This window comes from Acinonyx jubatus, chromosome B1 (assembly GCF_027475565.1).
Source record: "Acinonyx jubatus isolate Ajub_Pintada_27869175 chromosome B1, VMU_Ajub_asm_v1.0, whole genome shotgun sequence".
NCBI lineage: Eukaryota > Metazoa > Chordata > Mammalia > Carnivora > Felidae > Acinonyx > Acinonyx jubatus.
Window position 1 is genome coordinate 58829933 of NC_069382.1, and position 16409 is coordinate 58846341.

The 16409-nt window shown below is 37.3% G+C and overlaps 1 protein-coding gene and 1 pseudogene across 1 annotated transcript in view; one reads left to right on the top strand and one right to left on the bottom strand.

Moving 5' to 3' along the window:
• Positions 1-16409, bottom strand: part of ANXA10 (annexin A10) — a 98114-nt gene that overhangs the window by 30021 nt on the left and 51684 nt on the right. The window lies entirely within an intron of this gene.
• On the top strand, positions 1076-2302 carry LOC106975510 (40S ribosomal protein S27-like; annotated as a pseudogene).

Sequence of the window (16409 nt, forward strand, 5' to 3'; positions counted from 1 at the left end):
GTGCTTGGAGTATATACAAGAAGCATAAGATCTCCCCTTTCATGAAACTTATATTCTATTTAATTCCCTCATTATGCACCAGTGACTATTTCTAATTTATTTACCAAATAGTTGTTAAGGTGATGTGAGCCAAGCTTTCTTCTAGGTATTGGGGCTACATCAAAGAATAGAATATGTATAAACATATGAGCTTGTGAAACTTATATTCTTATGCACACAAGAGCTCAATAAATTTTTTTTGAGTGAAAGATTGCAGTTATTCAATACTGTTTGATTTAATACCATTTCCCAGACATAGTGGTAGGTGCTGGAGAATTACAACACAGTCTCTGTTTTCAAGGAGATTGATATTCCACAAACCCAGAGGAAACATAAGTAAAAATGTGAGCTAATACATTTTCTAAGGCTTTCAATATCATTTTTCACATTATAAGATCCTAAAGCAGTAGTACAAAACAATTAGATGAATTCAGGTAAGAGATCAGAATGGATTTATAGGATTACAGAACCAAGTTACGTTTAGACAAGGAAGGACATGCAGCACTGTGACAGGAGATGGAGAAGCCATTTGTAAGATTAACTTTACGTGTCACCTTGGTTGGCCCACAGTGCCCAGATTTTAGGTCGTACGTTATTCTAGAGGTTTTGTGTGAACATATTTGGTAGATGAGTAAAGCAGTAGTCTCCAAAACATGGGTGGCCCTCATCCAGTTAGTTAAAGGCTTTAGTAGAAAAAGGCTAACATCCCCCAAAGAAGAGAGAATTCTGCCTGCAGACTGCCTTTGAAATTGAACTGCCAACTCTTCCCTGAGTCCCCAGCTTGGTGGCCTACCGGGCAGATTTTGAGCTTGCCAGTCACCACAATCATGAAAGCTAATTCCTTAAAAAAAAATCTCTCTTTAGATTGACAGAGATTACCTTGCTCTCCTTGAACAGTTTTCCATTACTGTTACAAGAAATGTTGAGTTCCATAACATTGCTATAAGGTCCTGCATGATTTGGACAGCGAGAGAGTGAGTGTGGGAGAGGGACTGAGGGACAGAGAGATATATTTTTTCTCTTTCTTTCTTTCTTTCTTTCTTTCTTTCTTTCTTTCTTTGATAGGTGGGAGGAGGAAGTGTGGATCCTGATGGAGGGGCGGGGCCAGGATGTGCTGGGATTTGCTGAGTGTCAGGGGTGGCTGGGAGAATGGCAGAGAGAGGCCTGCGGCGCTATGGCCATACCACTCTTCCCAGAGAGATTGAGCCCCATCCCGGGAGCTCAGAGTTCTAAAAGAGCCAAGAGCCAATCAGAGATTCCTGAGAGGATAAACACCTGGTGCCCCAGGTGTGGCAGATGCTCTTCCCAGACTTGTCCGGTAGGGAGTCTTACTAATGCCACCTATCAAGCAGGTATGTGCATATATGCATATGCTGTTGGTTCGGTTTCTCTCGAGAACCCTGACTAATCCACATTCAGGAAGGTAAGTCAGTCAGTAAAAGAAAAATGCAGAGCCTGCGGGGGAAATGCTTGTACCTGTATATCGGTGTTTTCCTAGGGGGCATGAATAAGTCAATCTGTAGAGACTGAAAGATCCACTTGAGGAGAAGATGGGTATTAAACTAGACTTTATAGCACAGAATTAGTGATAACTGGATCTTGGCTCCTGTGGGAACTCAGGAACCATGGAAGATTTTGGTGACAAAGGAACTCTAAACCTGTGTCCCATTAATGCAACAAATAATTATGGCTTCTTAAAATGAAGATTTTTTTTTTTCTCAATGTGCATCATCAAGAGATACAAATCTTGATTAAAATATTAGCTATTTTAGCCTTTCCGGCGGTGACGACTTGCCCACGAGAACATGCCCCTGGCGAAGGACCTCCTGCACCAGTCCCCGAAAGAGAAGAAAGCACAAGAAGAAGCGCCTGGTGCAGAGCCCCAACTCCTACTTCATGGACGTGAAGTGCCCAGGGTGCTACAAAATCACCACCGTGTTCAGCCACATGCAGACGGTGGTGCTATGTGTGGACTGCTCCACCGTCCTGTGCCAGCCGACAGGAGGAAAAGCAAGGCTTCCAGAAGGATGCTCCTTCAGATTGAAGCAGCACTAAATGCACCCTGAGTCAACATGAGTGGGGAACTATCCCAATAAACAGATTTTGGATTAAAAAAAAACTAGCTATCTAAACTTTAATTTCAACCCCTTACAAATTTAAAATGTAGTATATTTTATATAAAGAGGCCTGTGCCCTTAAAATTATTTCCATAAATAATTTCCTATCATTTTGTTATTTTAAAAATCTAGGATACAATACTTCTTTTCTTAATGGTCTCTTCCAGATTAAAAAAAAAACTTTTAAAAAAGGAATCAGATATTCATGTAGGGGATCTATGAGAGTCTGCAACAGATCGAATAACTTTTTTTATTTAAAAATTACTAAGTAATTTTAATCACTCTTCCTCTTCCTCACCTTTAAGTCAAGTCTACCTTGCACAAGTGTTTGAAGGGTGAAGTCAAGTAGGAGTAGGACTGGGGTCTGGACAAGCTACATTCAAACTTCAACTTTGCCCTTAAGATCATGATTTCTGTCCTAGACATGGAAATAGAGAGTTTAACTCCCTGACTATACTGTTCTGGCCAGGCTTTCTTTGCTTTCTCAATCCTCTGACTGTTCACCCTCTCCCATGCCCACCTGTAGCTCCTTCCCAGTAATAAAGTTCTGGCTAGTTGGACTAGCACATGATTGAGATGTTTCCTTCAATGTGGCTTGTGATGTACCTTTTCAAGAATTTGTTCTCTCATTACAACACAATTAACTTCAAAACTAACAATAAAAGTGTATCTAGAGAATCTGAAATATTTGGAAATTAAAAAATATACTTTGACACGATGCAAGGATCAAATAATACATCACAAGGAAGTTAGAAAATACTTTCAATTTGATGAAGGTGAAAATGCAACATGTTAAAATTTGTGGAATGCAGCTAAGATAGTGTTTGGCAGTAAATTTCTAGCTTTAAATATTTATATTAGAAGAAAAACATATGAAATGAATGATCCAAGATTCCACATCAAAAAACAAAAACTAGAAAGGGTAAATTAAATTCAGAATAAGAACAAAGAAAATAATAACAGGATCAGAACCCAATAAAACAAAAAATTGATAAATACTAGAAACTGTTAATAAAATCAAAATCTGATTCTCTAAAAAGATCAGTAATGCTAATAAAATTTTAATTGGGCTGATTAAGAAAAGAGAGGGGTGCCTGGATAGCTCAGTTGATTAAGTGTTTGACTTTGTCTCAGGTCATGATCTCATGTTGGGCTCTGTGCTGACAGCTCAGAGTCTGGAGCCTGCTTTGCCTTCTGTGTCTCCTCTCTAGCTGCCCCTCCCCTGCTCATGCTCTGTCTCTCTCTCTTTCTCACACACATACACACAAAAATAAACATTAAAAAATTTTTTTTAAAAGAGAAAAAAGAAAATACAAAATATCAATATTGGGAATGTAAGAGTGGCTTGTTTTGCTTTGTTTTTTTTAACTTTTTTTAACGTTTATTTATTTTTGAGACAGAGAGAGAGAGCATGAACAGGGGAGGGTCAGAGAAAGAGGGAGACACAGAATCGGAAACAGGCTCCAGGCTCTCAGCTGTCAGCACAGAGCCCGACGCAGGGCCTGAACTCACGGACCGCGAGATCATGACCTGAGCCGAAGTCGGACACTTAACCGACTGAGCCACCCAGGCGCCCCTGTAAGAGTGGCTTGTACAAATACTACAGACAAAGGAAAAAAAGAGAAATATTATGAACAATTTAATAACATTAAATTGTATTAATTAATTTGTCTTCGGGAATAGTAATTAGTGATTCATCACTTACATACAACATCCGTGCTCATCCTAACATCCTCCTTAATGTCCCTTGTTCATTTAGTCGATCCCTCCATCCAACACCCCTCCAGTAACCCTCAGGTTATTCTCTGTATTTAAGCGTCTCTTATGGTTCATCTACCCTTCTGTTTTTATCTTATTTTTGCTTCTCTTCTCCTATGTTCATCTGTTTGGCTTCTTAAATTCCACATAAGAATGAAATCATGTGATATCTGTCTTTCTCTGACTGATTTCACTTAGCATAATATACTCTAGTTCCATCCATGTTGTTGCAAATGGCAGGATTTCATTCTTTTTGATTGCCGAGTAATATTCCATTGTATATATATACTACATCTTCTTTTTCCACTAATCAGTTGACGGACATTTGAATGCCACTAAATTTTAAAACTAGTTGAAATGTGCCAATTTCTTGAAATACACAAATTATCAAAGAAAACTCAAGCAGAACTTTATACTCAATCTGAAGTTCTTTATATTAGTTAAAGAAATTAAGTTCATAATTAATCCCACCTTGCCAATCTTTAGACCCTGGTGCAATCACTAATAAAATCCATCAGACATTTAAGGTAGAAATCAAATCAACTCTACACAAAATCTTGTAGCAATAATAGATGAAAGATGACTTCTCAATTTATTTTATGTGGCCAGTATTGCCCTAATCCCGAAATCCAAAAACTTCACATGCAAAGAAAATTGCATGTTGATATCCTTTATGAACACAGATGCAAAAAAAAATGTGGTATATCCAAATTTTATAAATTAAATCCATCAGTATGTATAATATGTCAAAGGAATGATATGTAATGACCAAGTAGGATTTGTCCAAGGAATGCAAGCTCAGTTTACACTTGAAAATCAATAAATACGATTCCTCGTTTTAGCAGTATAAGGAGAAAAGCTGACTGATGGTATCAATGGGTGTAGCAAAGGCATTTGAAAAAGGTTAACACATAAACATAAGAGAAACTCTTAAGGAAGAATGAATAGAGGGGATTTTAAATTGATAGAGGGCATTTATAAAAATGAGATGATGCCTAGTAATGAAAAATGAATGCTCATATCCTAGGACTGAGAACAAGGCAAAGATACCTGCTCTTACTACGTGTATGTTATTCAATAGGTATATACCTAAAAAGAAAAGCTAAAACTCTAATGCTTGTAGGAGAAAGCATAGGAACAAATCTTTGAGTCAGTGTAGCAAGGAATTCTTGGACAGTACATAAAAGTAACAACCCATAATCAAAACAAAACAAAACAAAACAAAACATGATGAATTTGACTTTGTCGAAATAAAAACTTCAATTCTTCTAAGATCACAGGTGTCACTCATATATTTGACAAAAGACTTGTGCCCAGCAGGTCTAAAAATTTCTTAAAACTCAATAATGAGAAGACAATCTGATAAAAATACTGACAAGGGATTTGGACTGATACTTAACCAGAAAAAATAAACAATTGGGGAATAAACCCATAAAATGATGCTTAACATTAGTCATTAGACTAATAGGAATTAAAGCCACAATGAGATAACACTACACGTTCTCTTCAGTGGCTAATATTACAAAGACTGATGATATCAGGTATTGGCAAGGATGTGGATCATTTGGAACTATCATATTAATACTGGTAGGAATATACCACTTTAGAACTCTTGTAATTTCTAATAAATATAAACTGCATGAAATCCACTCGCAGCATTAACAAATAAATTTAAAGTTTATGAATTCAGAACATGAATGTTTATGGCAGCTTTATTCATGACAACCCCAATTGGAAATCACCCAAATGTCCTTCAACAGGTGAATGGATAAACAAATATTGGCATATACATATGTGGAATAATACTTAGCAATAAAAAGGAAATGAACCAAGAGTCCTACGACATCTATGGATGTTAAGAACTATGTGCTGAGAAAATGAATCTGGACACAAAAGAGCACATATTACATGATCCTACTTATAAAAGTTCTAGAAAGACAAAGTTAATCTACAAATACAAGAAAAGAGAAGAAATCAGAAGAGATCACAGCTGGTGCTGTGAGCAAGAAGTTAGCAGAAGATGGCCTGCAAAGGGGGGGAAACAAAATTTTGGGGTGTGAGACATGCTCTATATTTTGATAGTGCTTGTGGGGACATGAGTGAGAACTCATCAAAGTGTACTGAAATGAGTATTTTATATAACTTGTGCCTCAATATTGTGGATTTTAAATTTTATCTTAACATGTTATTTTGGCATCTACAAAATGAATGTTTTCTAAAGCTCCTATTTATTTAACTCTTTCAAATACATCCTCTACTATATTTATGTGTCATACTAGTTAATACCCAGTTTCAAATTGTCATCTTATTTAATAGTTTTTAGCATTGTTTTCCACACTAGAGTTATACACCCATCATTAATGCTGGTGCCATAAAACAATGATTCTTTAACTGGGCTGGGGTTGGGGGCCATATGAGAATCCTAGGTGAGAGGAAGTGTTTGAAAAGCTCTTTGGATGAGTAATGTAACAACCTGCCTGAAGGTAGGATGCTTGTTCTTTTATTCCAACTGAGCATTACTGAAATGGAGAAAAACAGGACATAATGCAGTTAACTCTAGCTCTCAACAAACATTGAACTGATTTGAAATCTCAATGTTTTAAAAGATACTTTGGATGTCAGTTATTCCAATATGCCTTCTAGTTCAGAGAGAAAAGGTCCTAAGAATGGAGATTGAAACAGAGGAGTGTGGTGATTGTATTAACCACTAAGATTCAATGTTTACTCTCTGTCAGACAGGATTCTGAGTATTAGAATAGTTGTAATAACTCATTGCAACAACTCTATGAAATAGGAAGTATAAACGTCCCATGATATAGGTGAGAAAATCATGGCACATAGAGCTTAAGTAGCAAGTTTCACGTAGCTAAACAAGTAAGTGCAGGAGCCAGGATTTGATATCAGCCATTCTGGCCTTCTTGTCTCCTTTTCCATGTTATGTAGGCCATAGAAAGCCACCAGTGATATATCAGCAAGGTGATGAACATATCATATAGGTGGTAAATGTAGTATTTATGAACTTTTACATGTAGCGGCAGTGCATTGAAGGTTTAAATGCAAACGGGTCAATGTAATATACTTTTATTGTGAGAAGATATTGGTACTTGGCAGTTGATGGAAAGGTGGAAACATTAGAATTATCTCTTTTATGAGCCTTTCTATAACTCTAAGTGAAGCTGATTATTTCTTTGCCAAAACTTCTCTAGCTTTTCATTTATTATACCAGATTTTCATGACTATGAATATGCATTTCATGACTATTATATGCATTCATTTCTAGCCAAAGTCTGTCAGGACATGGACTTTCACATAAATTTTACTAAATTCATTTATCTATCTCTATATCTATGTATCTATATATCTCACAGTACTGAATATATGATGTTCAGAGTATATAGTATATATAATTGATAAACGAATATATAAACAAGTGCAAGAATAAATGAATGAATGCTCATTCATTTAGAGAAGACCCTATCTTACTGATTATTTGTAAAGGATAAAGTCGATGTTCAAGCTGACAATCACTTGGGTATTGCAGGCAAGTACTTTATTTAATCTTTAGTTACATTTCTTTGATCACCATCCTTCCCAAATATTTATAACAACATCTTCGGTTACTTTACATATTATGCCATCCTATGGTAATACTGAACCCATTCCACTGGAAACTGAGATTAGTAGTGCCACTAGATGGCGCTGGCATATCTTTGTTGCGTAACTCAGGTGTGCATACAAGCGAGCACGTGCATGACATGGCTATCGAAACGGATTGTATAAAAGATGTCAATGAAATTATATAATTTCAGTGAAACAAACAGTATCAGACATCATATAATGCCATTAGAGTCTACCAGCTCTGGAGGTAAAGTATTTAGGTTTGAATCCTGGCTGTGGAAAGTAGCAGCTGTGAGATTGCAAGTAGGTTACTTAACGTCATTGTGTCTGCTTCCCTATATGTAAAGTGAAAATAACAGCATCTACTCACGGGTAGATCCAAGTATAAAAATATTTAACTCAAGTGAAATCCTTAAATTTTTTTCTGGCACGTATTAGGTACTGAAAAAAATGTCTTTTCTTCAAAAATTATTAAATAATTTGCTGCAGATCAAAATGGCTAATACCGGACTGTCTCCCACTCTTTCCTCTTCCTTTCTTTCTGTCTCTCTCTTTCCACATCAGATTTTATCTGTTATATTGTATTTCCCACAACTTTTAATAATATCCAATTGTCAGTAAATTCTATTGTCTTGAAACGGAGGATTTCTTACCACTTCTCACTGCTACAGACCTCATCCAGGCCACAATCCCCACTGCCCTGTGTTAATGTATTAACCTCCAAATGAGTTTCCCTTCTGTCTTTGCCCCTGACAGTCTCCCCTCAACACAGAGGACAGTGTGATCCTGTAAAAATACAAATCAGATCAGTCACTCCTCTGCTGGAAATGCCCTTTCCCACTCTATACTCCAGGATAAACTACAACTGCTTTTGTGTAGTTGATCTCAGATTAATAACAGATCTATTTCCACCTCAGGGCCTTTGCTTTTGCCCTTCACTCTTCCTTGAATGTTCTTTCAAGTGGCTCACCCTTCCCTGACTTCTTAATGAAGCTTGCCTTTGTCACACTGTTTTAAATTAAACCTGGTTTCCCCAGTACTTGCTATGTTTCTTACCAGGCTTTCATTTTTTGTTTTTTGTTTTTTGTTTTTTTTTTCATAGCAATGGTACTTTCTAACATGATACATTTTACTACCTTTTTTTTTTTTTTTTTATCTGTCTCACCCAGGTAGAATATAAGCTCCATTATGGCAGGGCTTTTGGTCTTTTTTATTCATGGCTACTTCACCAGCCCCTAAGAATGTGCCTGCTACAGACTAAGAACTTACACAAATTGTTATAAAATGGATAAATGAATGAGGACCACTTATAATTCAAGAATTATTTCTTTGGAGTCATTCTTGGCCATTCAAAGATGAACAAACCAAAGTCCCTCTCCTCAAGCAGTTTTATTTAGTGGAGGGGCAGAAACACAGAAATTACAATTACTTTGCTATGCAAAATGTGCTAAGTGCTATTGTAGTAGAAATTGTATGATATCATCAGGACATCTGGAAGGAGAGATTACTTTCCATGGGGAAAATAAATATTGAATAATATGTTTAAATAGTTAAACTTTTCGTGTTCAAAGAGGAGCCTTCAAATAGGTGCTCTAATTAAAGCCTTAAATTCTGGCTTGGAGTTATATAAATAACTTTGTGGATGCAACCTTTGGAGTGTTACTTTCCTCAGCCTGACTGCCTCTGCTTTCGTGTTTGCCAAAGATTTGCCCTAAAGGGACTCTGTGGGAATCACAGCTTGGCCTTGCATTAAGCTAATGACTACTTGCTTTTCAAATTGAGCTGTTCTGTGCTACTGATGAAACTGTAGATTACCCATGGTGCAGCTCTTCTGACCACTCCATTTAAACTAGAAGTGAAATGGCAGTTTCCTCTTCCTTGTTCTTCACGCCTTTACATAATTATGTGTAATCAGGGGCAAGAAGTAGACCTATGACTAACATTTTGCTTGTCTGAATATGCTCAGGGGAACATTTTTATATGCTTTTAACTTATATGCCTTTTACTCTTATCGTAAAAAAGGATACTTGCTCTTTAAAAACTCAGTGATGTAAGCCTATATAAAGTGTGCCCAATATTCAATTCTACCTACCCCAATATTCATTGTGTAAATATTCACATGGTTTTATATTATATTATAAAAACATTTATGCAAGCTGGATCATCATAATAGTAAGTGAATATTCTTTTATAGATATTTTCATAGTTACTTAATGATTCAATTTTCATTGGAAATTTGAGCTAATTTTTATCTGTTAATGATGATAATGCTTTGGTCTTCTGGAGAAACCTAGTATATTAAAGCTAAAACCCTCCCCTCCAAATACCACCATAAAAAAATAACACACACTGTTTTAAGTATGCTTGATTTCAGAATAAAGAAACCCCTGGGTGTAAAATCCAGGGGATAAAATGAAAACCAGAGGATAAGCAAATCAGCTGACCCTTGGAGATGATTTTGCAGGTGACTTGGGAGAATAGAGATTGTTTTTGAGAACTATTTGTTTTGGATTTCAGTGCTCAGTGTGGAACATTATATGAGGACAGGAGAGCATTTATGGGGCTGATGTAATACAAGGAACTAACTAAGTCTGAAACCTCTATGAGGTTGGGAACCTCAAAGGATTATACCTTCAGTTAAAGTATGAACTAGGAAAAAAAACCAGCACTCAACATTGGAAGATGAGCAGAAAGCTCACCTTTCATTGTCTGGGTTAAGAAGGAGGATATTTTCCTTGAGAATCCAAAATAATAGAGCTGTGTCTCCCTTGGGCATGACTTTTAAATTTATTCTACTGTACCCGATGGGCTGAGAACTCCATGAAGAGAAATCATCATGAAAGTTAATCCAGGGCTGGTGATTCTCCTGGGATGCCAGGAAGAAGCAAATGCCAGACAAATCTAGAGAGATTCTCTGACTCTTCAGGGGGGAGAAAAAAAAACCTCACTGCAAAAGATGAGCATCACTTTAAAAGTTCTCACAACAAAAAATATCTGGTATGCACTTAGAAGTAATTTTCCAGGAGGACAGACAGTGGACTCTACAAATGGCAGAATTAAAACCCCGTCAATTTGAGACAATTGATAACAATCAGAAAGAACACTATGAAAAAAAAATCACACTAAAAATGGCAAATAAAATTCTAGAAATGAAAAGCTTTTAGAGTATTCTAATAAACAACTGACTTGGAATTAATGAATTGGAAAAATATCTGAAAAAGTATCTAAAAAATTCCACAGAGACAGGCAATAAATAGATGATATGAATATAAAGTTAAGAGACTTGGAAGACTGAATGGCAAGAACAAGCTTTTGTTTAATAGGATTTATAGCAGGAGAGAATGTGGACAATACCAGGGAGACACTACTTAAAATATAATATGTGAATCTTCAGTTATTTAGATAAAACCTATTTACTAATATCGTGAAACTGCAAAATATTAGGATTTTTAAAAAATTGTTAAGGCAAACAGAGAATTAAAGGTAATCTATAAAGGAAAACTCTTAATGAGAGAATGGATTTCTCAAAAGTTATCAGTGAAGGCTAGGAAAAAATTTAAAATTATATCTACAAAGACCAAAGAAAAAGTGACTAGCATTCAGCCTAGAATTCTATAGCTATCTAAGTTAATATTCAACCATGAAGAAAAAAATAAATAAAGCTGTTCCTAAGGAAAAGAACTGAAATAATTTAATAATTATTTATGATTTCTAGAAAAAGAAACTGCTAAAAAATGTCCTTTGGAAAAATGACATTGAGGCCAGAAACATGGAGTTAGGTATTAGAAGAAAAATGAAAAAAGAAATAAAAAATTGTGAATATAACTGAAGAAGCATTAACTCGTCAAAAGCATAATGATGATTAATTTGGGGGAGTATAAAGCAAGGTAGAATAAAAATACTCAACAATAACAGTATGCTGCCTGAAAAATTCCCCTAGCTCTTATGTTAATGACAGGCAAAGACTTAAGAGTTGTTACCATGAAGAATCCATTCTTCATGTACTACGGAATCCATTTCAAAGATGGACTCATTAAAAACCATTTCAAAGATTAGCCAACTCCAAACCAGTCAAAAGGACCAAATTCTGTGCCTGTGGCCAGAAAGAAATGTGGCTCTGGCTACTGAGTCCAGAGCGCACAAAGTTGAAACATGGTTTCAGCAGTGGTGAATTCCCCACCTGATGTAAAGCTTGTGTAGGCCAAAAACATTGAAGTTCCTTTGATCAACGTAGACACAGGTGACATACCGAAAATGAACACCTCACTTATTGTTGCAGATCTTTATCCCCTCATGTGCCTTGTCTTTCCTTCCCTTCTACCGTAGCTTCTGTTACTTTCAGGAGAGTAATAATTAGGAGTGGGACCAAGGTCTTCCTGTCCCACTGTGGACTAAAGGGTTCATGACTGTCTGAGTATGTTGGGGGACTTTGGGGAATGGAAGGACTGAACTTTTCATGAGTTCGTTGGCTATAGCTGCCAAGGTAACCATTCTATGTGGACCCATTGGTTGAATTTGGGTCCCCTCCAAATTCAATTGATGGGTGTGGGCAAGGTTTGTAGTGGAAAAAGGGAAACTAAAACAACTTATTATTGAGGTCCTTTGGGCTAATGTCACTGTACCATAATCTATTGTTGAATATGGCTGGAATTTATGTTTATTTGTTTCTCTTGGGAATGCTGAGAAGTACCAAAGAGAATGCTCTTGATAAGAAATGAGCCACATATAGTGCTCTACCTATAGCAAATATGGGGAAGGTCTTATAACCCCAATAATTCCTATCTGCTACACAACTCTGTGACAGATGGTTTGCCGATGGGAACCTCTGGCAAGAAAAGGCAGCATCCCAGAGGTGCCTCTTGGCATTTTAAACTTGTCACCTTCTTCATACAACTTCTGGGTATCACTTTTAGAAAGCAGCAGTTGTTGCTTGCTGACTTGCTACTGGATTCTTGTAGAAATTGAATGCCTGATGTATGGAGGCTTGTGACTTTTGTGCCTGATAGTCTCATTTTGATGGGTAAACTGGGACTCAATGACTAGCAAAGTGGGAAGAAATCAGCAAGTCTCATCGAATGGAAATGGCACACTGAAGAAAACAGCCCGCCTGGCTCCAGGAGCATCATGAGTTTACATGAAAAAATGGCAGCTATTCCTTTGGGGAAACTTTAACCCTACTCTGCTGCTTGAAACAAGATGCTGAATCAATGCGGACTTCAATCAGTTGCCCTAAGTGTCCTGACCTGGTTTATTGATGGTTCAGCAATAGCTGTGCAGAACCAAAAATGGACAATTTGTGTTCCATGGGCAGAAATCAAGAAGATTTTTTTCATAGTTCTGACCAGTATCCTTTGTGATAAACATTTTATCTTTTTACTCACTCTTGGGCTGTTAAGCCTATCTCTTTGGTTTAACACTTGGGAAAGTACAGATCCCACATGAAAAAGCCTCAAAGGTTTCTTTGTGGCTGTAGTCTGTCAAAATAAACTGTGGTTGCTGGTAGGAACTTTTGTGTCACTTGCATAGATTTGCACACTAAGGGCTTTTTCCTTGATGAGACCAACTAGAATCCAGCTACTAATCAAGCTTGTGTTGTCCAGATTATGCTGTTCCTACCTGGATCCATCATCATACTGGACATGACAATACATATACCATCATAAAACAGGCATGTAGTATTTTGTGTATCTGACACCAAAGTTACCATTGCTTGCCACTGTTGTGAGTCTAGTCAAACTTGATTTGCCTTGTTCATTGTGAAGGAAACTATCATTTACAGGGCTTGGCTGATGTATTTCTTCTGACTTGATCCCCTCTTGAGGTTACTAGAAGTCCTTTTAACTATTGTCACTTTTTCAAGCGATAGCGCTGCTGTCCCTGTTCAATCAGCTGACTCTGGACACAATTATGGTCCTTGAAACTAATCTGTGTCATGTGTTTGACTTTCCAGACTACCTGGTCTAACCATGGTATAGTTTTTATTACAAAAGCCACTCAACAGTAGACTGATAATCAAGGTATTTGATGGATCTTCCATAGTCTCCACCATCCATAGGCTTCTGGTATTGGTGATAACTGATTGATTCAATGAGATTTCCGAGTCTGTTTTCCTTACCTCTTTCTGATGTACATAGTTTAGTAAGGCAGTTGGTCACTGAATACAGTTTTCCCTCCTGAATAATAATCATAATGAAATGGGGGGAGAGGGTTATTGGGATGTTATGATATCATGATCTATCTATCATCTATCTATCTATCTATCTATCTATCTATCTATCTATCTATCTTTTGTCCCCCATTCCTGGCACAGAGCTCCTAAAACCTTGTAATTTCCTGATTGGAGTGAGAGGAGCATCTTTTGTTATTCATAGTAACCCCTTTTCAACCATAATTGAGTTTATGCTAATGAGATGATCTTAGAAGAATGGGGCTAGTTGCCAGAGGAACCAACCATGTGATTATTGGGTTGTAACCCTCAGCCCTACTCCTGATCTCTAGGGACTAGAGAAGGTCTGGAGACTGATTTATTCAACATGATCAATGAATGTTCGATCAATCGTGCTTGTGTAAAGAAGGCTCCATAAGAACTCTGACTAAAGAGGTTTGAGGTGCTTTCAGGTTGACAACCACATCAAGGTGCTGGGAAAGTGACATGCCCAAGGAGGGCATGGAAATTCTGCATCCTTTCCCATGTACTTTGCCCTATATATCTCTTCCATTTTGCCATTCCTGAGTTGTGTCCTTTGAAATAAACCAGTAATCATGAGCACAGCACTTCCCTGAGTTCTGTGAGCCATTCTAGCAAATCATCAAACTTGAGGAGGGGCTGTGGGAACTTACACTTTACAGCCAGTCAGTCAGAGTATAGATGACAATCTAGGACTTGTAGTTGGCATCTGAGGTGGGGGGTAATTTTGTGAGACAGTCCTTGCCCTGTAGGGTATGTAGTAACCCTGGGTAGTTAGTATTAGAATTGTTTAGTTCGAGGAAAAGAATCCACACACTTGGTGTCAGAAGTGAAGTGTTGAATTGTGTAGAAAGAAACAGGAGTTTTCCTATAATTATGCAGATAAATTTTGAAAATTTGGGATTCTACCCTGACCGTTCTCTGGGCATGATGATTTTTTTTCTCTTAACATTGTCAACCTCAAGGTGTGCTGGTTGGTCTATACTGTGGGTGGTAGCCTAAGCAAAAGTGGGTGAAGAATTTCAAAGAATTCTAGTTCAGCCACCAGAATATCTCTGGACTCTTTAGAACCTTGGATCATAAGGATAAGTTGAGTACACTGCTTGTGTGACATAGTGTGTTTTTTAAAGTTTTATAAAAATGCCTTTGTCCCTCCCGCACCTGACCCTCCCAAAAGAAAGTTTGGGAAAAGAGTTGGAAATAATAATAAAAATGCTGAAGTTACAACTACAAGAAAAGTGACAATTTTCTTTTTCTTTTTTTTTAATTTTTAATGTTTATATTTGAGAGAGAGAGAGAGAGAGAGAGAGAGAGAGAGAGTGAGCATGAGTGGGGAGGGCCAGAAAGAGACTGAGACAGAATCTGAAGGAGGCTCCAGGCTCTGAGCTGTCAGCACAGAGCCCAATGCCCGGCCTGAACACATGAGCCGAGAGATCATGACTTGAGCTGAAGTGGGACCTTAACCAACTGAGCCACCCAGCCACCCCAAGAAAAGTGACATTTTTCTAATGGTGGAGCAAGAACAACAACCTTGCATCTGGGGAGGGACTACCTAATCACACCACTTTGTATTGAAGACAGCCCCAACTCACTGGCCAAGATTGTTATGGATGATGGACTTGCTCTAAACTTCCTTCTTGTGGGCAAAGGTGAAGTCTGTGCCATTGCTAATACATCCTGCTGTATCTAAGTAAAAACTTCAAACCAAGTGGAAAAGTCATTGCTAAAACTTAAGAAAAATCCACTCAGCTTTTTAAGATAAGTCCTGATGATTTATGGAATTGGTTGAGTTCATTGTGTTCAAACCCCTGTGGTGGCATTGTTGGAATCAATACTGCCAATTGACCTCCCCTTGTTGCTTGAAATCCTTTGATAATTAAATGTTGTATGAGACAAATTGATGGATTTAGTCTCAGCCTTTGTTAGTCAGAATAATAGGAGTGGTTTAGGGATTGGTGTGTTCATAGAAAAGAAAGTCAATAGTGAAAATGGCGTAGAAACCAGGGGTGAGGTTGGGAGACAATTTTCTGTAGGCCTCGTGTTTCTAAATGTTATGCAGAGTGAGGCACTGACAGCCCTTTGTTCTAGACTAACTTTCCAAGGATGTTCATACAGTGAATAGCATCATGAGAGAGATAGTGTTTCCCTTATGAGCAATGGGCAGCCATGCATTCTGCCCATTAAAACTGATTGAAGTTTCTAATCTCATGGCTTCTCTTCTGCAGTGCAACTCACTGCATATGCAAGCGTTATCTGGTCATCTTTGCTTAGACCTTTGGGATTAAAGCTCAGGGAACTGTTGCAAAAATTCTGACACTCTGGCGACTGCTATTACTCAGAGTGATAAACTGTATTTTGTCTTTGACCCAGGAGTCTCCAGTATCTATGTTAACTTGGTTGGTTAGCTTGCTATCTTGTAGGTTAAAGTCTCATACCTTTCACAGTTTTGGACACAGACTGTACAACATAGTGTGAAATTAATCCACATATTCGGAGAAAATGTTTTTAGTCTACATACACAAAAAATAACTAATGTCCAAATTATGTAAATAGCTACAAATCAATAAATGGCAAGCTACTGAAAGAAAAATACAGAGAATATAGAATTAACTTAAAAGGAGAAGAAACCAGGATGTAAAGAAACATGAAAAGATGCTCAACATTATATATTATCAAGGAAAAAATGCAAG